Genomic DNA, 25066 nt, shown 5'->3' with positions numbered 1-25066 from the left:
TGGGATACACTCCAAAGCACAATAAAATGCAAAATGTTAAAGAACATTTTTAAACAATCAGAAACAAAGAAATCCTAGTAAAGCTGGCCTCAGATTCTACCTTAAAACTGAGAATTCAATATAGCTCACCCTAATTCTCTATTGCAAACCACCTCCAGGAGCCTTCTCCACGCTAGTATTTTCACTTTTATGAACAAAGAATCTAGTAGGTCCAAGAATGTCCACAGTCCATTTCCTTTTCCAGCCTTCTATAAGTCACATTCTCTGATAGAGAGAAGCAATGCAGCTCAGGGTTCCTGAAAGATACAATTCTCTGAAAATAAAGACTCTCATGAAATACCAAATTATTTTTATCACAATTTCTATTTTCCTTTCATCACATTTCATTATGCTAAATTAAATACATCAGCATGGATGCAATAAAAAGGGAAATAATAATGAATTCTTGACCCACAGGGAACAAGCATGAGCCCATCACCCTCATTCTGCACTTGTCATGCAAGAGAAAAAGCAGCCATCTCTACGCTTGCTTGGAAAAAGCACTCAAGAAATATATTCTACCTGGAGGGTGTAAGTCTATGATCAGACCTGCTTTGGGCAACAAATTCTTGCTTCTTTCTTACTTCTGTTGCAGTCTTCAGCATAATAAGCAATTTAATCAGCTCAGCTTCACGAGAATGCTTCAGATATTTGCATTTTAGCACTACTTGTCTTCCTTTTTCCTTATTAAAGTTGGCATCTACCATGTTCTGACACGGAGCTGTAGGGCCAAGTACCCTGGGCCAATGACAGCACAAACACAGCTGCTTGCTCTATAGCCTAAGCTTTGGTCTCTGCCCCTGTCCTTGAGACCTGCATTTTCCCCCTATAGAAAATCCATGCTGCTTCTCCCCTATCCAAAACAAATCTGGAGAGATGCATTTTATTATTGTTAATAAAACTGCTTAAATAAAAGTTCTTCAACAAAAGTACCTCTCTTGCATGCTAAAGCACTGACAGGCCAGGGAAAAGGTGAGAACATAAAAAATAATTGCAGCAGTGATGTGACACTTGCAGAATTTATGTTACTAGGTCTGTATACTCTATTCTACAGACAGTGAGAAGGTGTGCATATAAATAAATTAGATACTAGTTGGAAGGACCACTAAAAAAAAATCAGGTTGCATTTTATTTGCAAAATGAAACCAAACAATCAAACGGGCTTAGTGATCATGTAGTGATCTCCCTTAGCAACCATCTTCTAACTATGTCAGTTTAGAATTACTATTAAAATGTTGAATTATTGATTTTTAAAGTCTTCTATGTATATGTAAAATATTAAATGCCATGTGTTCATTAAATCAAGTCTCTCACACAGTCTTCCATCAAAGGGTGGCCATTTAGTAATTCTCACCAAAGGAACGTGGTTTAAAAAAAAAAAAAGTGATTTAGATTACTTTCCAGACCAGACTTTTTGGAAATGGATATGGCTCCATACCATCTGTTTTCCCTCCCATCAGCTGAGTACACGGCCATAGGACTTGCAGATCCAAGGAGCCTGGTCCCTAAGTCACAAAAAATTCAGACCCCCACCCCCCGCCGACCAAATCTACCTTCATATCTTCCTCGTGATTCAAACAAACTTTTACTGGGTTTGAGCTATTACAGATTTTGAAGTCTCTGAGTATTATGTATTCCTTTACATGCTACCAAAATAAAATAATCATTTTTAGGTCTATCAAAAGGTCTGGGAATCTGATCTTTCCCTTCTCAAATGCTATTTTAGCCCAGTCATCCATCCTTTCTAGCCCCAATTTTATTTGCCAAGAATGTAAATTTATCAAACATGCCCACAGAAAACATCTTCAAAAACACTTAAAGTGAATTTTTTTGAAGTATGACCAAAAAGTTGTTATGTCAATCAATACTGCATGTTTTGAGGCAGTTTGGGGATGCAACAGATGACACAGAATTTTGATTACATTTGGGCTTTTGGCACATGCCAGCACTTTCCCACTGGCATTTATTCAAAGTGACTAGTGACCTACAAAGTCACCAAAATATCCATCAAAGCAACTGAAACATCATGTTTCAAATCATAAACACTTTACAGCAATGTGAATGATGCTTTTCAAAATTCAGTATTTTTCATGCCATGTTTCATGCTCAATACATATTTATTGAATTTAATTGATCTAAGAGAAAAGTATCCATTTCTCTAAACTTAGATTCAACTAACATCATCAGTATTTTCAAATGTGCTTTGTATTTTAGTAATGGATTTCACATTCTTTTCTCTACTTAATGTCACTTAAACTTGGCTTTATAGATTATTGCCTAGTTAGTGATGAATTGGATGGCTTTTCTCTAACCTCATTTCCTCTTTATTTGCTTTAATTTTATTTTTGAACCTGCAGAACACCTCTTTCCAAAATCATATTTCCTCTTGGTTGTAGCAATTCTTTTTTTTTTTTTAAGATTTTGTTTATTTATTTGACAGAGATCACAAGTAGGCAGAGAGAGAGGAGGAAGCAGGTTCCCGGCCGAGTAGAGAGCCCGATGTGGGGCTCAATCCCAGGACCCTGGCATCATGACCTGAGCTGAAGGCAGAGGCTTTAACCCACGGAGCCCCCCAGGTGTCCCAGTTGTAGCAATTCTATGTAATAGTAGAACACCTCCTACTATATCTACTTTTTTTTTTTCTTTCAGTCACTCTTCCCTCGTTCTTTTCTTACAGGTTTTTCTGTGAAGGTGTTTTTCTCTCTCCCACTTTCTTCTCTCTGGGCTATTGATCCCCCAATTTTTGGCTCTAGTTATGTCAACTTTCCTGAGATCTCAAATGGCTATTGTCAGTTGCTTAAAGAATGCACGTGTTTTCTTCAACATCTCTTCAATTTCTACTTGCCAACATCTTTTCTTCCTCAATCTGGATATCTATTACCTTATGTACTTGTTTATATGAGTCAGTGAAGTCAAATTCTGCCAGTTTTGAAGCCTTTGGATAATGACCGAATTAGCCTTCTTCATTTTCCACAATGTGTTGCCAAGTCTTTTCAGTGTTTCCTACAAAGTGCCTATTGAATTCTTTTCCTTTTATTGCTGTGATCAGCATCTTTACAGATGTTCAGTCCTCAAGTGTGGGCTTGATAATCTCAGATAACTGACTAGAACTCCATGCCTCCCCCAGCCCGAACTCAAATAGTTTATCAGTGATTCTCAAATCTGGCTACATGTTGAAATCCCTGGGGAGCTCTTAAGAACAGATCAATGTCAGGGCTCTCTAGAAATTCTAATTTACTTTGTTTCAGGTGTGGTCCAAGCACTAGTATTTTTTTTTTAAACAAGCTTTAGTTCACTTTATTGAGCACTAGTATTCTTAATTCTCCCAAATGATTATGATATACAGCCAATATTGAGAACCACTGAAGTATCCCATTTCTAGGTTATGTTTATTCTAAGGAAGTTTATATTTTCCATGGAAGTAGTAAATCAGATCTGTTCTTTCATTGTATTTGCTAAGTGACTATTGTTGGTGTGTGTGTGTGTGTGTGTGTGTGTGTGTGTAAAAAAATAAACTATCAATTTCCACATATTGACTTATAGGTACAAATCTCAGTGATTTTTTTTTTAATCTCTAAGAGACTTTTTAAGGTGATGATTGTGGGCTTTCCAATAAACATATCATCTGTATTAGTTCCTTATTGCTCCTGGAACAAGTTACCACAAACTTAAAGTGGCTTACAGTAGGCCCAAATTCTATAATTCTGGAGGTCAGAAGTCCAGCATGGGTCCACAGGGCAATATTCCTTTTGAGGACTCTAGGGAAGAACCTATCTTTTCCTGCTTCTAGAGGTCACCTATATGCTTTTGCTTGTGGCCCTCACTCCATCTTCAAAGCCAATAGCTTAGCATCTTCCTTCTTCTCTGACCTCTGCTTTGAACCTTGCATCTTTTCTAGAATTATACTGCCACCTTCTTATAAGGAGATTTGTGATTACTCCAGCCTACCTGGATAATTCAGGATAATCTCTGTATCTTGTGATCCTTAACTTAATCATACCTGCAAGGTCCCTTTTGTCATATAAGGTAACATATTCACAGTTTCCAGGGATAAGGCCTGGATTTCTTGGGGACAAGGGTGTCATTATTCATCCTACAGTATCATCTAACGAAAAATTGCCTATTGAATTTTTTTAAAAGATTTTATTTATTTATTTGACAGAGAGAAATCACAAGTAGATGGAGAGGCAGGCAGAGAGAGAGAGAGGGAAGCAAGCTCCCCGCTGAGCAGACAGCCCAATGAGGGACTCGATCCCAGGACCCTGAGATCATGACCTGAGCCGAAGGCAGCGGCTTAACCCACTGAGCCACCCAGGCGCCCGCCTATTGAATTTTTATACCCTCTTTTTTCTTGGTTTTGTTAGTCCTTCCCCCTCTTACTGGTTTTAGTAATAATAAAAAAAATAAATAGAAAGATATATGTATAGGTATATTAACAGCTCTTCACCCCCCCTTTTTATAGTTTATAGTAATAATATATATTCCCATGTTATTAATAGGTTATTGTTTATCCCTGAATGCAGGGATTTTTATGTAGTCTTACTATCTGCTAAACATATTGCTAGGCTTAGGGGTGAGTTTAGAATAGTGTCCTCTCTCTTGATGGAATACATTCATCAGGTTTTAGAACTGCCACTTCTGGAATTAAGACTGTTTAAACTTCCCAGCCTTTTGCGTAGTTTAGTATTATTGATCTCTGCCCAGCTGATTCAGAAAAGGACTTAAAAAGTTGACTGCTGGGGAACCTGGGTGGCTCAGTTGGCTAAGCATCGGACTCTTAATTTTGGCTCAGGTCACAATCTCAGGGTCCTGAGATTGAGCCCTGAATTGGGCTCCACACTGCGGTGGAGTCTGCTTAAAATTCTCTCTCCCCCTCTTTTGTCCCTCCCAACACTTTCTCTCTAAATTTAAATAAAATAATAATAATGATGATGATGATAATAATGAAAAGTGGATTGTTGCTTCACCCCAGCCATGTGGCTTGGGTCACAGACTATGTGGGGAAAAGGAAAGGTGATGTGCATTTCAAATAGCATAAAACTGGGCTCCTACGAATGGGTTCTCCCTGTGCAGGCTCGCCGCTCTGATCATCCTCATTTCTAGTAAGGGACTCTTTGTTTAGGACTTTTAGGACAAATTCACTGATGCTTAGAAATTTTTTAAGTTTGTGTAGATTTTTAAAAATAGGAGCTTATGAAGGGGACAAGTGGTTAACATTGAGGTGTTCCTAATACTCCCCGAGAACAAGTCCTCATTTCCTGTACTCTAAGTGGAGTATGGGTTTTGCTCAACCAAGTTCCAGACGTCTGTGATGAGCATTGAAAGAATAGACCAGCCAGATTGAAAAGGTGGTTGCAGATGGAGAAAATGGAAGGAGGAGAGAAACCAGCAGAAGTGATTTTACAAAATGCCAAAAAGATGTGTTGTTCATCCGTTTGTTTGCTTGTCAAATAATCTAGTGCGCATCTTCCATCTTCACTCTGTTAGACACTCCTCCAGGTCAGGAGGACAGAGCAGTAAACAAATCCACCAGGCTTCCTTTTTCAGGCTCACTTCCTTGTTGGAGACAGTCAGTAAATAAGCAAACACACAAACATGATTAACCTCAGCTTGTGCTAAATTCTAAAAAGGAAATCAACAAGATGCTAACATAGAAATAATAAGACAGGGGCAGGTGAGGTGGTCAAGGAGGTCTTCTTGGAAAAAGTAGCATTTCAACAGTAGCCTGAAGAATTAAATAGAGTATTCCTTTGAAAATCTAGGGAAGGGGTATTCCAGGCAGGGCACATGAACCCTAAGACAGGATATAACTTACATCATCTGAGCAGATCCGTATAAGGAATGCGTCAGCACACCAGGCTGGGGAAACACGGTGTGAGGACACAGGTGAGATGGGAGACAAAGGCAAGAGCTACGTGGTGTAGAAGCTCTGTGGACCGATCTCAGAGTAGAATCTCAGTCTAGTTGCCAGAAACGATTAAAAAGTAAGTACTGAACTTTTTTTTTCTTCAGAAAACTCTAGCTCTTCCATTTGTAACCTGAATTTTTCTACTCCCCTCTATCTTCTTAGAAGACTTCAGTCCTACTATTAACCTTCCTGCATCACGTTTCCTGCTCTCTGATGGGTTCAATCCAGTGAACACGTGAACAAAGAGAAGCCAAGGACCAAATGACTTTTCAGGTGAATTCTATCAAATAAAGAAGGATTATTGCCCCTTTTTCTCAAACTTCCAAAAATTGAAGAGGCCAGCATTACTGTAATACTATAGCCAGATAGGGACACTGGGAAAAAGGAAAACAGGCCACTACCACTGATGGATATAGATACAGACATTTTCAATAAAATACTAGCAAACCAAATTCAACAGCACATTAAAAGGATCATTCACCATGATCAAATGGGATTTATCCCTATACATAAGGAGGTTCAACATACATGAATCCATAAATGGGATACATAATAAAAGAAAAGAAAAATTATATTATCATCAATAGATAGAGAAAAGCATTTGCCATGACATAAAGTTTCAAAAAATTTGGATATGGAAGGAACATACCTCCACATAATAAAAGCCACACATGACAAGCCCAGAGCTAACATCAACTCAACAGTGAAAGTTTAAAAGCTTTCCTTCTAATCAGAAGACAAGGATGCCCATTCATACCACTCCTATTCAATATACTAGAAGTCCTAGCCAGGGCAATTAAGAAAGAAAAAAGAAATAAAAGGTATCCAAATTGGAAAGGAAGAAGTAAAAATTATTTCATGACATGATCTTTTTTATAGAAAATCTTAGTAGCCACCAAAAAACGGCTTAAACCTCAGAAACTAATTCAATAAAATTTGAAAATGTAAGATCAACATATAAAAATCAGTTGGCCATTTTGTACACTAAAAATGAACTCTATAGAAATACAGAAATTCAATCGCAACCTCATTTACAAGAATATCAAAAGCACTAAAATACTTAGAAATAAATATAACCAAGGAAGTAAAAGATCTACTCACCAAAAATTAAAGAACACTGATGAAAGAAACTGAAGAAAACACAAATTAATGGAAAGAGAACTCTTGTTTATGGATCATAAGGTTAATATTGTTAAAATGCCCATACTATTAAAGCCATCTAGACTCAATCCAATCTTCATCAAAATTCCAATGGCATTTTTCACAGAGTTAGATGATAAAATTCATACAGAATTAAAAAAAAAAACCTGAATAACCAAAGCAACCTCAAGAAAGGACAAAGCTAGAGGCATCACACTCCTGATTCAAGCTATATTACAAAGCTATAATAATCCAAGCAGGTTGGTACTGGCATAAAAAAAGACATATAGACCAACAGAAGAACATCAAGAGCCCAGAAACAAATCCATACACACACACACACACACACACACACACATATACATACACATATACACACACAGTCAACCAACGTTTAACAAGGAAACCAGGAATATTCAGTGGGGAAAGCATAATCTCTTCAATAAATCATGATGGAAAAACTGGATATTCACATGCAAAAGAAGGAAATAAGACCCTTATCTTATACCACTCATAAAAATTAACTGAAAATGGATTAAGAAAAATATAAGACCTAAAACCATTAATATTCTTACCAGGGAGAAAAAAAAAAGACATTGGTCTAAGTAGTGATTTTTGGATAAGACACCAAAAACAAAAGCAGCAAAAGCAAAAATCAACAAGTGGAATTACATCAAATTAAATAGCTTCTTCACAGCAAAAGAAACAATCAACAAAATCAAAAGGCAACCTATGAAATGGGAAAAAAATATTTGCAAACTATCCACGTGATATGGAATTAACATCCAAAATACTTAAGAAATTCACATAACTCAATAGCATAACAAAACAAAACATCCAATTAAAGAATGGACAGGCTGGAATGACATTTTTCTAATGAAGACATACAAATGGCTAACAGGTACATGAACAGGCACTCAGCATCAATAATTATCAGGGAAGTACAAATCAAAACCACAATGAAGGATCATCATACATGTCAGAATATCTGTAACCAAAAAGGTAAGACATAGCAAATGCTGGCTAGGTTGTGGGGGGAAAGGAAACCCTGGTGAACTTTTGCAGGGAGGAATGTAAATTGGTAAAGCCACCTAAGAAAAAAGAGGGATTCTTTTAAAAATAAAAAAGAGAGGGGTGCCTGGGTTAAGTCTCTGCCTTCAGCTCAGGTCATGATCTCAGGGCCCTGGGATGGAGCCCCACATTGGGCTCTCTGCGCAACGGGGAGCCTGCTTCCTCCTCTCTCTCTGCCTGCCTCTCTGCCTACTTGTGATCTCTGTGTGTCAAATAAATAAATAAAATCTTTTTCTAAAAAATGAAAAATACAACTATCATATCATCCAGCAATTCCTTTGTGGGTACATATCCAAAGAAAATGAGTATCTTAAAGAGATAGCTGCACCCCAGGTTCACTGCAGCATTGTTCACATAATGCCAAGTGGAAATAAGTCAGACGAAAAAAAACAAACAAAAACAAATCCTGTATGATCTCATTTTTTTGTGGAATCTAGAAAACCTGAACTCACCGCAGCAGAGAGCAGAATGGTGGTTGCTAGGGGATGAAGGATGGGGAAAATGAGGCACTGTCTGTCAAATGGTACAAATGTTTAGTCAGAAGATGACTAACTTCCAGGTGCAGCATGGTTACTGTAATTAACAATATTATATAGTTGTAAGTTGCCAGCGAGAGCAAAGCTTCAGTGTTGACACCATAACAACAAAACGTTAATTACATGTGGTGAGGGATAAGCTAACTAACATTATTGTGGTAAACGTTTACATATGTCAAAGCATTACCTACACCCTAAACTTATACAGTGTTACATGTTGATTATATCTCAGTAAAGCAGGTGCGGTGGGGTGGAAGAACTGGAAAAAAAAAAAAACATTTTTGGAGAAATTCAATCAGGAAGCACAGTTGGAGAGGATTGTGGGATTAGGGCCTGTGATGGTACTGGCACGAACTTGTTCATATGCTCACTGAACTGATCCCATTAGAGAGAGGGGTACATGAAGCAAGAAAGAGGGGTTAAGTGTAGGACTGAATTCCTTTGTGATTAGGGATAGAGGAGATTCCAGAAATTCAGATGACACATGGAGAAGCTAACGGTCCACAGAAAGTGTAATACTGAATTTTTTTTTCCAATTTATTTATTTTCAGAAAAACATTATTCATTATTTTTTCACCACACCCAGTGCTCCATGCAAGCCATGCCCTCTATAATACCCACCACCTGGTACCCCAACCTCCCACCACCCCCCCGCCACTTCAAATCCCTCAGATTGTTTTTCAGAGTCCATAGTCTCTCATGGTTCACCTCCCCTTCCAATTTACCCAAATTCCCTTCTCCTCTCTAACGCCCCTTGTCCTCCATGCTATTTGTAATACTGAATTTTTAATTGTCTCTGATTACTAGATTGAGCTACTACTACCAAGGCTGGACCCACATAGCTTTGAGTTGACATTTGAATAGCAGCATCGGTTTTTAGATGTTATGTCCATTATTGGCAAGTGCCCTCCCTAGGTGGTGAATTTGTAGTTATTTCTTAATTTGATTATAGTAGGAGATCACTGTCTTATTCTTCCACTGTTTCAGGTCAAAGATAGTGGAAAAGAAAAAAAATGCCAACCGTTCTTGACAACATTTGCACGTAAGTTCTTTCTTGTTTAAAGGTGGGTATTATAGAGGGCACGGCTTGCATGGAGCACTGGGTGTGGTGAAAAAATAATGAATACTGTTATGCTGAAAATAAATAAATTAATAAAAAATTTTCAACAGTAAAAAAAAAAAAAAACCAATGGCACTATTATTTAGTTAGTTTTATATTCTTCTCCAGAAACTCAGTCTTAAGCATGTATATAATGCAGGCATCATGGTTTATGAATTTTTAAAATTAAAAATTCTCTCCCTTTGTCTCCTTCTCCCTCCCCTGTCTTCCCCATGCATACTCTCTCTCTCTCTCTCCTCCTCAAAGACAGCATAGTTTAAATACTATTGACTTGGAAACCAGGGAGCATTTTCCTTCTCTCAGTGTTTTCTCTATGGGTATTCTAGGATGATGCCTAATTAGAAAATATAATGATTTAAATGTTTAATTTCTTTAACTAGGTCCAAAACAATATGACTATATTGGTGCAATTTTTCACCAGCACTTTTAAGCTAATTTTCCAAGTAGTAGGACTAAGTTGAGATATTATCCACTAATTAATGAAATTAACTTATTATTTTCACAATACTGTCATATAATCATCAATCAACCTTGAATATGGGTTTATTAGAATAAATTATTAGAAGAATTTTATGCTGGTTTATTAAGAGGCAGTGTAGGATGCTTTGTTGGATCGTGTAAAAAGCCCAGAGAACAAGATGGCTTCTGTGTACGTCCAACCCCTAGCAGATGTAAAAGCCTGACTTTCATCTAGACAAATGCACTCCATCTTTTTCTCAGAACTGTCCCTTAAAACCCAAGGGATAGTTCATACCTCTCTCATATCATTTATCCAACTTCAGCCTTGGAATAGAGGAGAAATAACAAAATGTAAAATTATTAAACCCAGTTTATATCTACTTCTGCCCTTTAAGAGCTTGGAACCATGAACAAATCAATTCACAGTTATCCCTAAGAATATACGCCCCACCAGGGCACCTGGGTGGCTCAGTGATTTAAGCCTCTGCCTTTGGCTCAGGTCATGATCTCAGGTCCTGGGATCGAGCCCCACATCGGGCTCTCTGCTCAGCGGGGAGCCTGCTTCCCCCCCCTCTCTCTCTCTGCCTGCCTCTCTGCCTGCTTGTGATCTGTCAAATAAATAAAATCTTTAAAAATATATATATATATGCCCCACCAAATTACTGTAAGGTTTAAACGTGAAGATGTTTGTGAAAGTATTTCTTTTTTTTAAAGATTCTATTTATCTGTCTGACAGAGAAAGAGAGAGAGCCTAAGTTCACAAGTACAGGGAGAGGCAGAGGGAGAAGCAGACTCCCCGCTGAGCAGGAATCCTGATATGTGACTATCATGACGTGAGCCAAAGGCAGTTAACTGACTACGCCACCCAGACATCCCTGTTAAAGTATTTTAAACCAGGAAGCTATATAAAAATATACTGTCTGTTATACTGTGTTTTTTAATCATCATTTAGACATGTCACAGAACATGAGCCCTCCCATACGATCATGAAAAATAATAGCCTTATGATTATTTATGAATATCTTTCTATGAATTTATGTATATCTATGAATCTAGATAGTAAACAGCTTGATATTAAGTTAAAACCATTCTTATTTTTTCTCTCCCACATGCACATTCCCATAAATGGGTATTGAGATGTTCATTTAATGTTTTGTAAGTTTGTTCCTGCATTTTAAAAATGCTTCCCATCCACACAGCCCTCAACTTTAAAATAGCTTACACTTACAGAGCTCTTACTTTCAGCTAAAAACCGTCCTGAGCATTTGAGAGGCAAAACCACATTTAATCAACCCAACAGCTCTACATGGTAAGGTACTGTGGTAATTTCCTTAAAAATGAGGCTTTGCTATGGTAGACAGTCTCTAATTCTTTTTTTTTTTAATTTAGTTTTATTTTTTCAGTGTTCCAAGATTTATTATTTATGCACGACACCCAGTGTCCCATGAAATACCTCATGCGACAGTTTCTAACTCTAAAAACACTGTGCTTACCTTAAGACACTAGAAAGACAAATAGATCAGCTGGTGGTCCCACTCTTGGGGAATGTGTCAGGAGAAGAGATCTGTATTGCAACCTCTTTAGGATCAATTACAGATAACAGGAAACGTCAACGTCCTTGCCTAGCATATTTTGTGACAATTTCACTAACCTCTTAACTGAGAAAAGGCTGAGCCACTGGGTGTCAATTTAGATGATTTTAAAGATGAGAGGATGATTTCTATCAACTTCATTCCAAAGACAGCATGATACGGATGCAGGTTTCCACCAATACAAGCTTTAGAGAACATGCTCCATGAGGATAGTGTTTGTACCTCCCACAGGGCCCAAGACAGTTTGGAAAAACACAGGCTCTCAATCAACGTCTGATGAATGGAAATGAATCAAGACTGCTAAGTGAGATGAAATAATAGCAGAAAAGTCAAAGCAACAAGTGACTAACAGATCACTGGAGAAATAAGGAAGAGAGAAGGTAAATTTCCTTTCATTTCAGAAGTACTGGGTGCAGCAGATTGACATGCAGTATACTCTGGGAGGGTGTTTAATGATAGATAATTTGGGTTATTTCAAAGCTTGCCAAGAGAAGAGAAAGATAAGGCAGTCCTCAGAATAAATCTGAACAAAAAATGTGAACAAAAAGCCTTCGATAAAACCACATGCTTTGTTAAAGATGGGTGAAAATATCTTCAAGCTTTAAAATATTCATCAAATAAATATTAATAGTTTACAGCATTTGGCTTCTCACCTTTATTTAATCATTTCTTCCCTTAAAAAGTAGGACTATTAAGAGGAGTGGGGGGAAAAAACAAAAACAAAAACAAAACAAAACAAAAACATGGGATTTCAAGACAGACCAAGTTCACAAGGATCTCTCCTACTTTGACCCTGAGTAACTTGAGTAACTACTAATCTTTTTTGATGGTGCTTCTCAAATTTGAGGCGGGGGGATTGTAAGAATCACCAAGGATGTCTGGTAACATGTGGATTCCCAGTTGCAACCCACAGAGATTCTGATTAGTAAGTACAGGGTAGGGTCCCCAAACCTGAATTTTAATAGGCACTGCAAGATATTCTAATGCTGGTGGCCAAGGATTCTCACTTAAAAAAAAAAAAAAAAAAAAAACACAGTCCCTTAGACATAAATATTTTCCTATCTCCATGGAAGAAATGAAAATGCTCCCAAAACCTCTGAGGAGGAGGAGGGAAAGACAAATGAGGTAGCAAATGTGAAGTCCTATGGATCAGTGTTCATGCTTTGGAGGTGCTCAGTGAACGTTGTAAGGAGTAATCCCAAAGGTATACAGGCGTCATCCAACAAATCCACGACCACTACAGTTGCTGCTCATACGCTTTATATCCCATGACGTCGTAAACGAACGAATCAAATGTCAGTTTCTTAAGCACATCTAAGAGGCCGTTCGTGAAGGAAAATGTACAGAATTGGACCTAAAACATGCTGCTTCCCACACTCCCAGTCCTACACCCAGTTACAAGCAAATGCTCAAACTCCTCTATGTGGCAGTGTCTAGTCAAAACAACAGAAATGGTTTCAGTTATTTAGGGAGAATTTAATACAGCTTTTCCAAAGTGTTGGAATGACTGGAGGAGAAAAAAAATAAAGTTTGTTCAGATATCAGTAATGACAAGAAACCTCTCTCTTTTCTAACAGGATTGGAGGAGCCAATGGGAAAACTGTGTTACCCAAAACCCCTTATTGCTGTGGCACTGGGGTTGCTGGAGCATCCACTGCTGTTATTGGAACTCTAGTTCTGCTACTTGGCAGAAAGCTAAGACACAACCCTTCTGCTGATGCCAATACCGATTTAAGTCCAAAGAACTCCCTTGCTGCCATCGCTGATGTTATCAGAGCCTGATCCCCCTAAAGCTCTGCTGCTGAAGCACTGAATTTTTACTGCGGCCACACTGCTCCTACCAAGCCAGAGCAGATAGACACCATGCTGCCAACTGTGCTGTTGTCTGCGGCCACTGCCCTTCATGGAACCCTTTACCTGAGCAGGACCTCAAGAGCTCCATTCTTCTGCTGAGGAACCACCAAACACAGGGTTATTGGGCATTTTCCTTTTTCCTACTTTCCATTATCACTTCAGTGTCTCCCACTGGAAGAAACTAACCAGAAGCCAGCTGGGCAAGGGAATTCTGAGAAATGCAGTTTATAGGTTTCTAGCTTCTTACGATGCGGGGGGGGGAGCAAGGAGGGAGAGAATGTTTCTGAGATGCAACTAGACGTCAGAACAACATGCTATGTGTTTCTCAACAGTTGGGTAATAAGTCCATTTGTGAGAACAGTCAAGACATCAACTGATTAGAAGACAGTCTTTACTTTTTTCTTTCTTTAGCTGATCACAGGAAGTATGATAGAAAATTTCAGGAATAAAGTAATGCATCTGGGATTTTGTAAGGTGAGCTCATCAGAATCTGGAATTTACACTTACCAGGAAGGTGAGTGTAAGTTTTTAGTTGGGAGTTTTCCAGCACAGCAAATGGCAGTTAATTCCTTGGGGTCACCTACTCTCTGTAGTCCACCAAATTAGTACACCTGGGAAATTTCTCTCCCCCCTGAACTGTTTTCATATGTCTTGCTGGAGATACCTATTTAGCATCTAACATACACTATTTGGGAAATATATGCCTTGCAAATAGATGCCTTCTGGAAAACTGGATCCCATGTTTTTTGCCTCTTTGTGATCTAATACCCAACAAAGTTCCTTAAACATAGTAGCTGTGAGATATGTGTTTGCAATAACAATATAACAAAACAATATAACAATATAACAACTTAAATAAGGAATTTAAATAAACAAAAATAATTTGGTATATTAATTAGTTTTTCTGCTACAGTTTCCCACTCCCCTCTTTTCTGAACTATGTGCAGTATAGAGCAGACCTAGCACTTCACCCCTAAATATTTTAGCGTGCATCTCCATAAAGAAGATGTTCTTCTATATGACCACAAGGTCATTACAAAGTCTAGAAATTTAACATGGATTCAATATCATATAATCCAGATTCACATTTTCCCAAGTATCACTTATGTCTGTTTTTCCCCTATCTAATCCAGAATCCAATTAAGGTTTATATATTACATTGGTTATATATTCCCAGTTCCCTATAAACCCAAAGAATCTCTTTTAATCCATAACAATCTTTCATGATAGTAACATTTTTAACAGTTTAGGTCACTTGACTATTGGACTGTCCCATACTTTGAATTTGCCTGATTGTTTCTTCATGATTAAACTCAGATTAAACATTTTTGGCAAAATTACTACATAGGTGATGTTGTGTAATTTCCTCTGAATCACATTAGGAGGGGCAGGCTGTCAATTTGTTCTGCTAATGGGGGCTAAGTTTGACTATTTGATTAAGGTGGTATCTGCCAGATCTTTTCATTAGGAAAGTATCCTTTCCTTGTCATTTAAGAAGCTATCAGTTGGGTGATATTTTGAGACCATGAAATATCCTGTTCTCTAACAATCTTTTACAAAGCAATTTTAGCACCCTTGATGATTCTTGCCTGAATTAATTACTATATAGGTGGTACCAAAATGATTATTATTCTAACACTATGTCTTCCATATATAATCTGTCATTCTTCCATAAAGAAAAGTATTTCAATTCCCTTCCTCCATATTTTGTTATCACTGTGCTTCACATATTTTAATCATATTATACTCCATTACCATCATTGTTTTTCATGCTCAAATTGTCCCAAATTTGGCCAGTGGAATACTCATTAAATTCAGTTTTTGCATCCATTTCACATGTTTTCAATACTTTTTGAACACTTATTTTCAGACACCAAAATATTCCTAGAGTTACCTTGTACTTTTTCTGCCTCAGTTCTGAAATTATATATTCTCAAAGGAGACCCACTCCCTTTTATTGAGTACTTAGTAAGGCCCACTTTTCTTAATGAAGCCTTTTAATTCAAGCTTTCAAACCCAATTTTGAGAAACAATTTTCTCATTGGCCACTTCCTTGTCTTCACAAAACTTCAAGATCGTACTGATCCGAAACTCAAACACTGATTAAAATGTTTCAAGAATGGGGGCGCCTGGGTGGCTCAGTGGTTTAAGCCTCTGCCTTCAGCGCAGGTCATGATCTCAGGGTCCTGGGATAGAGCCCCACATCGGGCTCTCTGCTCGGCGGGGAGCCTGCTTCCCCCTCTCTCTCTGGCTGCCTTCTGCCTACTTGTGATCTCTCTCTATCAAATAAATAGATAAAAATCTTTAAAAAAAATGTTTCAAGAATGGTTGATATTCTCTCATGGTTCACCTCCCCTTCCAATTTCTCCCAACTCCATTCTCCTCTCTAACACCCCTTGTCCTCCATGCTATTTGTTATGCTCCACAAATAAGTGAGACAATATGATAATTGACTCTCTCTGCTTGACTTATTTCACTCAGCATAATCTCTTCCAGTCCCGTCCATGTTGCTACAAAAGTTGGGTATTCGTCCTTTCTGATGGAGGCATAATACTCCATAGTGTATATGGACCACATCTTCCTTATCCATTCGTCCGTTGAAGGGCATCTTGGTTCTTTCCATAGTTTGGCGACCGTGGCCATTGCTGCTGTAAACATTGGGGTACAGATGGCCCTTCTTTTCACGACATCTGTGTCTTTGGGGTAAATACCCAGGAGTGCAATTGCAGGGTCATAGGGAAGTTCTATTTTTAATTTCTTGAGGAATCTCCACACTGTTCTCCAAAGAGGCTGCAACAACTTGCATTCCCACCAACAGTGGAAGAGGGTTCCCCTTTCTCCACATCCTCTCCAACACATGTTGTTGCCTGTTTTGTTAATTTTGGCCATTCTAACTGGTGTAAGGTGATATCTCAATGTGGTTTTAATTTGAATCTCCCTGATGGCTAGTGATGATGAACATTTTTTCATGTGTCTGATAGCCATTTGTATGTCTTCATTGGAGAAGTGTCTGTTCATATCTTCTGCCCATTTTTTGATACGTTTGCCTGTTTCGTGTGGGTTGAGTTTGAGGAGTTCATTATAGATCCTGGATATCAACCTTTTGTCTGTACTGTCATTTGCAAATATCTTCTTCCATTCCGTGGGTTGTCTCTTTGTTTTTTTGACTGTTTCCTTTGCTGTGCAGAAGCTTTTGATTTTGATGAAGTCCCAAAAGTTTATTTTCCGAAAAACAATATGAGGGGTTTGAAGTGGCAGGGGGGTGGGAGGTTGGGGTACATGGTGGTGGGTATTATGGAGGGCACTGGGTGTGGTGAAAAAATAATGAATACTGTTTTTCTGAAAATAAATTAATTAATTTATTAAAAAAAAAAAGAATGGTTGATATTCTCAAATTTCCCCGGTCTGTGCTCTAAAGGTGAGCAATCAAAATATAGGATAGAAAAGTTGAATTTCATTGTTACTTAAGAAGATGTTATGATTAGTTTATGTATCTATCTAAATTATGCCATATGTGTATTACATAAATACTCTATTGGCCTTTCCCTCCCCCAGACAAATACCTATAAGTATGGCCTCAAATTATTTTAGAAGTTCAGTAAAATGTCTAAAGCAGGGACTAACAAATCTTTTCTACAAAAAGCCAGACAACAGGGGTGCCTGGGTGTCAGTTGAACATTTGATTTTGGCTCAGTTCATGATCTGGGGTCCTGGGATGAAGCCCCAGCATCTGGCTCCCTGCTCAGCAGGCCATCTGGTTCTCTCCCTCTGCTCTTTGCCCTTTCCATGCTCTATCTAAAAGAATAGCTAAATCTCAAAAAAAAAAAAAAAAGCCAGACAATAAATATATTAGGTTTTCAATCTCTGTTGCAATGACTCAACCCTTCAGTGTAGCAAAATCAGTCACAGACAATATGTAGATGAACAGGTGTGGCTATGTGTCCAATATCTATCTATCAATCTATATAGATACAACTCAAGCTGCTTTTGCAAAAAAAATTATCTATCTATCTATCGATCGATCTATATAGATCTACTACAACTCAAGCTGCTTTTGCAAAAAAAATTATCTATCTATCTATCGATCGATCTATATAGATCTATATAGATCGATCGATAGATAGATAATTTTTTTTGCAAAAGCAGCTTGAGTTGTAGTTTTCCAACCCCAGTTCTAAACAAAAGTAACAACAATCATCATGACAACTCTTTTCTATTACTACAATGATTACAAACAGTGACCGTGCTAGACTCCAAGATAATCATTTTTAATGTTTTGCTCTGTTCCTTTCAATCCTAACCCAATGCAGTTTTGCTTTATACAAGAGTGACAGTTCTCCATATATAACTTTTTCTACATTACTTTTCACTGAATTTTATCATCAAGACCTTTCTCCCCCATAGCAAATACTGATTTTTCTCTACACCCCATCACCTCCACCCTGAGTTCACCTGCTGTGGTATGGACAGCTTCCCATCTTGATGATTAGCATCTCTCTGCTTTTCTGCTGAAGACTCTTTCTGGGTTCACAAGCGCTTGCAGAGCACTCCCATGGATTCAATGCTTCCAAGGACAACCCTCAATCAATGAGACACTGAAACTGGTGCCTAAGAGAATCCTCCAACTTCCCTGTGCTTTAATGCCCATGTTTACAATGTATCACAGTTATATTTTTGACAGTTTTTTCTATTTATTGATATCCTCATTTTGTTTATTAATATTTTATGTGTAGATATGTTTTAAATATTTTATTTATGTTAATTGATCGTTACTGCTTTATCAGCTTTAGGTTGATGAAATCCTCTCCCAGATACTGACTATACAGTCTTCAGTTTAACTTTCAAATCACTCAGTCAACAACAACGAAATATATATATATATAAAAATATATCTTAACTACATAAGAAAAAGTTGAACTTTAATACATGAGAATTTAAATATATATGATGCTATAACTTGATCATATTCAAACTTTCTATCTGTTAATTTAGGTGGACATCCCCAAGTTGAGTCTTTTTTGTAATGTTTCTCAGAAGCATGTATAGATTTTTTTTTCTATAGATCCCATGTAGTCTGGGTTAAGATTATTGCTGGGTTTTTAATCTTCTTTATTAAAGTAGTGAAAAAAGGATTTTTTTTCATCTATTACACTCTAAATAGTTTTGTTTGCAATTATTACTGGCTTTGTTTACCTTGTATCAAGATGAATTTTCACATTCATTTTGATACTATATAGAAATACATTTACAGAATTGTGTCCTGTTGAAATGCTTTCAGCTATACACAGGGACTATATAGGAATGAGCATTCTGAAAGTCATTGTTGTAATGATGTAAATATTTTGAGAAGGCCTTTCATAACCCTTTTACAAGGATATAATATTTTATGGTCTGCATTTTTTTTAAATTCCTGGTTTCATTTCATATCCTTAGACTCCTCTAATATGTTAGCTTTCTACATTTTAGGTCACCCTGAATAATTTCTAGAACAAGCAGGATTTAATTCACTTAATATGATATTAAACTCTAATCATTAGAGGTTGGTTCTTTTATTTTCTAAATACAAAAAAAAACAATTTAGCATCTGCTTTCATAGAAATCCGACATTAAAATGTACTGTTATGCCTTTATAAGATACATTGCCAAAAAGTGCAATGGTATTTTTCACCAGTTTGTTGATATAATTTTGTTTAAAAGATTTTATTTATCTGCTTGAGAGAGAGAAAGAAAGAGAGGGAAGGAGAGAAAGAGAGAATGAATGGGGTGGGCGGGAGAGGGAGAAGCAGGCTCCCCGCACAGCAGGGAGCAAGATGCAGGACTCGACCCCAGGACCCTGGGATCATGACCTGAGCTGAAGGCAGACGCCTAACCAGCTGAGCCACGCAGGTGGCCCTGTTTATAATTTGTGATGAATATAAGCTTCAAGTGTTTGTGTATATTTTTTTTCAATTTATTTATTTTTAGAAAAACAGTATTCATTATTTTTTTCACCACACGCAGTGCTCCATGCAATCCGTGCCCTCTATAATACCCACCACCTGGTACCCCAACCTCCCACCCCCCCGCCACTTCAAACCCCTCAGATTGTTTTTCAGAGTCCATAGTCTCTCGTGGTTCACCTCCCTATCCAATTTACCCCAACTCCCTTCTTCTCTCTAACACCCCTTGTCCTCCATGCTATTTGTTATGCTCCACAAATAAGTGAGACAATATGATAATTGACTCTCTCTGCTTGACTTATTTCACTCAGCATAATCTCTTCCAGTCCCGTCCATGTTGCTACAAAAGTTGGGTATTCATCCTTTCTGATGGAGGCATAATACTCCATACTGTATAAGGAAGATGTGTTTGTGTATATTTATACCAGTTTATTTTTAGCACGTATATCAGTTTCAGCCTTCCAAAACCCTCTCTTGAGCAATGAAGATTTGACTCTTAACAGCAAATGCCAGGGCTACCAACCTGCTTTATGCCAGTTCCCTGATCTGTAAAACTGGGTCATGAGATCGCTATGAGGATTAAGATGGCATATTCTAATAAACATGCTATACATCCACATTATTTACTAATTTTTAGGGTCACGTTTATTTTATTCTACTGAGTGTTTAAAACACAGATACTACCTACCCCTGGAAAAAAGGAAAAATTTAAGAGGTGTCAAGGCTCACAACCATTTACCACAGGAACCACCACATTTTATTAAAACTAAGATGGTCCATGTTATGTACCATTACGAAAAAGAAAAAAATGTAAAATATTCATTCTTTCAATTAACAGATATATTCTAAGTTCAAAGATGTTAAAATTGGGATTGAGGAGGCAGCATCTTAGAATGATATGCAGTAAGTTTAAATTTGTTTTCCCTGCTAAGGACTATGTTCACACTTTATACGTGTTATTCTGCTCAATCTCTCAGCAATGACATTATTATTCTCATTTCACAGTGAAAGAAGCTCAAGTTCTCTAAGACTAAGTTCTTCATAAAAAATTATAATTTAAGAGGTGCTTGGGTGGCTCAATTGGTTAATTGTCGACTCTTGATTTCAGTTCAGGTCATGATCTCAGGGTCATGAGATTAAGCCCAGCATTGGACTCCATGCTGAGCATGAAGCCTGCTTAAGATCCTCTCTCCCTCTGCTATCTCCCTCTGTCCCACCTCCCCTCATGGCATGCTCTCTTTCAAAAAAAAAAAAAAAATGTAATTTAAGGGATGCCTGGGTGGCTCAGTTGGTTAAGCAGCTGCCTTCAGCTCAGGTCATGATCCCAGCGTCCTGGGATCGAGTCCCACATCAGGCTCCTTGCTTGGCAGGGAGCCTGCTTCTCCCTCTGCCTCTGCCTGTCACTCTGTCTGCCTGTGCTCATTCTCACTCCTCTCTCTCTCTGACAAATAAATAAATAAAGTCTTAAAAAAAATAAAAATGAAAAAATAAAAATAAATGTAATTTAAAAATCTATCATATTTGACCTACTCTGCTATACGCTAAAGATACAGTGATGAAAAAGAAAAGCAAAACTTTTCCCTCATTTAAGAATTACGCATGGGGCGCCTGGGTGGCTCAGTTGGTTAAGCTGCTGCCTTCGGCTCAGGTCATGATCTCAGGATCCTGGGATCGAGTCCTGCATCGGGCTCTCTGTTCAGCAGGGAGCCTGCTTCCTCCTCTCTCTCTCTCTCTGCCTGCCTCTCTGCCTACTTGTGATCTCTCTCTGTCAAATAAATAAATAAAATCTTAAAAAAAAAAAAAAAAGAATTATGCATGATACTAAAGTATACAGGGGAAGGCCTGTAACTGGAGGGGGAAGACTTAACCTAGACCTCTCAGAACAGGTAGTGTTTAAGCTGAGAGCCAACGGTGGAGAAGCCATCATCTAGAAGAACGTAGCAGGAGAATTCCTGGCACTGAAAAATAAAAAAGGCAAGCAGCCGAAGGAACCAAAGAGTGGAGCTAGGATTTAAACCCAAGTCTGTCTGACACTAAATCATGTTGTAAGTGCACTTACCATCTGCAAAAGCAAATCATGCTGTTTGCCCTGTACCCTTCTACCTGTCCCTGTGCCCAACATTTTCAAACAGATTAATTATTATCTAGGACAGCTTTCGAGGGGAAAGGTATAGAGCAAAGAGCTGGACTTGCTCCCTTTTTTTCTTTAGATAGCAACCAAGAATGTTACCTATCTCTTTCTCTATCACTTCTTCTGTGTCCTCAACTTGCTTGTCGAACTATTCAAGACCTCCCAATATACAGCACCCAAAGCAATCAGACCAACTTAACAGCCAAGATCCTGGAAACTGCATCTATCTGGTTCTTATGCGCTATATCCCTATAGAACTCAAAAGAGCTCCTGGGTCCCTATATAAAGCCGTAAAAGAGGCAGCAATTTGAGAGTAGTCAAAACTACTGAAAGAACACAGAAGTAGTAAAAAGAAGGGCCAAACACACCCCCAATGTTCATAGCAGCAATGGCCACAGTAGCCAAATGGTAGAAGAAGCCGAGATGCTCTTCAACAGACAAATGGATAAAGAAGCTGTGGTCCACAGATACAATGGAGTATTACACAGCCATCAGAAAGGATGAATACCTAACTTTTGTATCAGTATGGATGCGTCTGGAGGAGATTATGCTGAGTGTAATAAGTCAAGCAGAAAAAGTCAATTACCATATGGCTTTGCTTACTTGTGGAGCATAAGGAATAGCATGGACAACATTAGGAGAAGGAAGGGAAAAATGAAGGAGGGGTGGATCAGGGAGGAGACAAACCATGAGAGACTGTGGACTCCAAGAAACAAACTGAGGGTTTCAGAGGGGAGGAAGCTGTCCTAGATAATAATTAACAAACTGGGGGGATGGGTTGGACCAGTGATGGGTATTAAGGAGGGCACTTATTGCCTGGAGTACTGGGTGTTTTATGTAAACAATGAATCTGGGAACACTACATCAAAAACTAATGATGTACTCTATGGTAATTCACATAATAAAAATCATAATAATTTTAAAATTTTAAAAAGAAAGAACACAGAAGGCAGAGATTAAGACTACTCCCTAAGGAACTATTCTTCCAGAAGAATGGGTGATCACCTCAGAGAGCAAGAAGAAAGTGGGATGCAGGAATTCACATAGAACTGAGCCTACACTTTTTTTTAAGATTTATTTATTTGACAAACAGAGATCACAAGGAGGCAGAGAGGCAGGCAGAGAGAGAGAGGAGGAAGCAGGTTCCCCGCCGAGCAGACAGCCCACGCAGGGCTCGGATCTCAGGACCCTGAGATCATGACTTGAGCCGAAGGCAGAGGCTTTAACCCATTAAGCCATCCAGGTGCCCCTGAGCCTACACTTTAAACATAAACTGTGCCTTTGGTTGTGACACACAAGAAATAATCTTGTGTTTACCTTATTAGGAGAACAAGTGAATCAAAGACAATATATACAGACACATTCATACATGCATTGGAAGTACTTTTGTATAAAGAAGTGAAATGCTGGCACTCATAAACTGATAAAATTTTAAATGCCCCCTCCCACATCTTCCCTATTTCTCTCCACCTTTCCCCTTCTCTCCTGAATTTGTCATTTCGACACAGGTGCATTACAAAGGATGCCAAACATAAGCCAAAGGATGTTGCAGAAGAAAAATGAGAAGAAAAAAATTGATGTGTACCGCCTCTAGAAAACAAAGATACATTTTTAAGAGGGTTGGGTCACATGTATCAGAATACACATTGATATATGATTTTATTTGTTACATCACCACCTCTCAATGGTGGGGGAGTCTGTTGCTTTTGCCAACAATGAAGGGAACATATATTTATCAGCTGTAACAATGTAGCTGATTAAAGGCACTAAGGGTAGCAGAGAAAACCCTGTGCATGTGTAGGCTGAACAGTCTTGGAGAAAGCAGGCATGCTGAATGGTGGAGCCCACGTATGACAGGCAGGCTCTCCTGTGATCTCAAATATCTTCAAGATGTCAGAACTACAGGGACTTGGGTGATTCATATTACCCATATAAGACAGAGACAATTCTGACTCACCTTCTTATATTCATCTGATTCTATGCTTTCATTTAGAATACATGAGATACTTTGTGACCCTGTGTTTGTCCTTGTGCATTATACTGGTTGAACACTCCAGAGAGATACATTTCTTTGAAGCAACTTCTGGGTTACTTCGAAAATTACAAAATACAGGATAGTTTCCATTCTCTCTGACCCAATGTCCTGTCACATTGGGCACCAGTGGTCAGCATTCCCTGATCTTTCTATATACTGAACAATTAGACCCTACTTGGTTCTTTTTATATTTCACTTTGCAATATCCATCACATTCACTGCTGAAAATGGATTGGTGAGTGCATCATTTTAGACAGAGTGAAATCATACATACAATTTATTTATTCTAGAGTATACAAAATACTAAGATCTTTCTTGGGGGGCGGAAGGCAAACAAGTACCTGTAGAACTATATAATGACTTCTGTATGTTAAAACCTACTTGGGTTGAAAAAATAAAAATAATTATAGATGGAACACAACATTAAGGATACTCCCAGTAACTGATCCAGCTGACATGGCCAGTTCTACTGCTACAGATGGATATGAATTTCCCTCAAATAAATGACTAATTGAATTTATGCCAAATAGATTTTATTCTAAGCATTTGTGAAACAAATACATTTTGATTCTTTTCATTAGTTCAATTCAATTTTTTCCTTGGTTGCAGAGGGAAATAACAATTAATTTCTTTGTGCAGAAGCTGAGAGCTAAGGGTTTCTTTTCCCCCGCTAATCCTTTTATAATAATTACAGATGCACAGAAATATAAGTGAAGTAGAATTGCTTGCTGGGAACATCTGGGTATGTGAAGAGGTCATAGAATTTTTCCTTAAAGATGCTTAAAGGTAGAAATACCCATGTGACCTGCATGCTATAATTCATAATAATTGGCACTGTATTGTATTCATCCTGAAAGGCCTCCGCAATTACCAGGGTCTGATATCTGATAAAAGCTTACTAATTTGGGTTCTTTATAGTGTAGAACATGGGTGGTTCCAGAAACAGGGAACTGGATTAAATGATCCCCCCAATTCATTCTTATTTCTACTAAAATACTGGTAAGGAAGGTAAATTTTCATCTTTATTTGGACAAAAAAAAAATCAGTAAAAATGGATGTGACCTAATTAAGACTGAATGATTAGCTTCATTATCACATAAATAGCCACATGTGTGGTCCATTTTCCCTGGGTAAAAGGACCTTTGACTTTCTGACCAATGAGAACTGTAATTTTCATTCAAACATCTTTATAATCTCAGCATCCTTGAATTCTGTGAAGAGGCATTGTATACAAACAGATCT

The sequence above is a fragment of the Neovison vison genome, chromosome 5 (assembly GCF_020171115.1).
Source record: "Neovison vison isolate M4711 chromosome 5, ASM_NN_V1, whole genome shotgun sequence".
Classification (NCBI taxonomy): Eukaryota; Metazoa; Chordata; class Mammalia; order Carnivora; family Mustelidae; genus Neogale; species Neogale vison.
The sequence above is the reverse complement of the archived record's forward strand: the minus strand, read 5'-3'. Positions refer to the sequence as shown.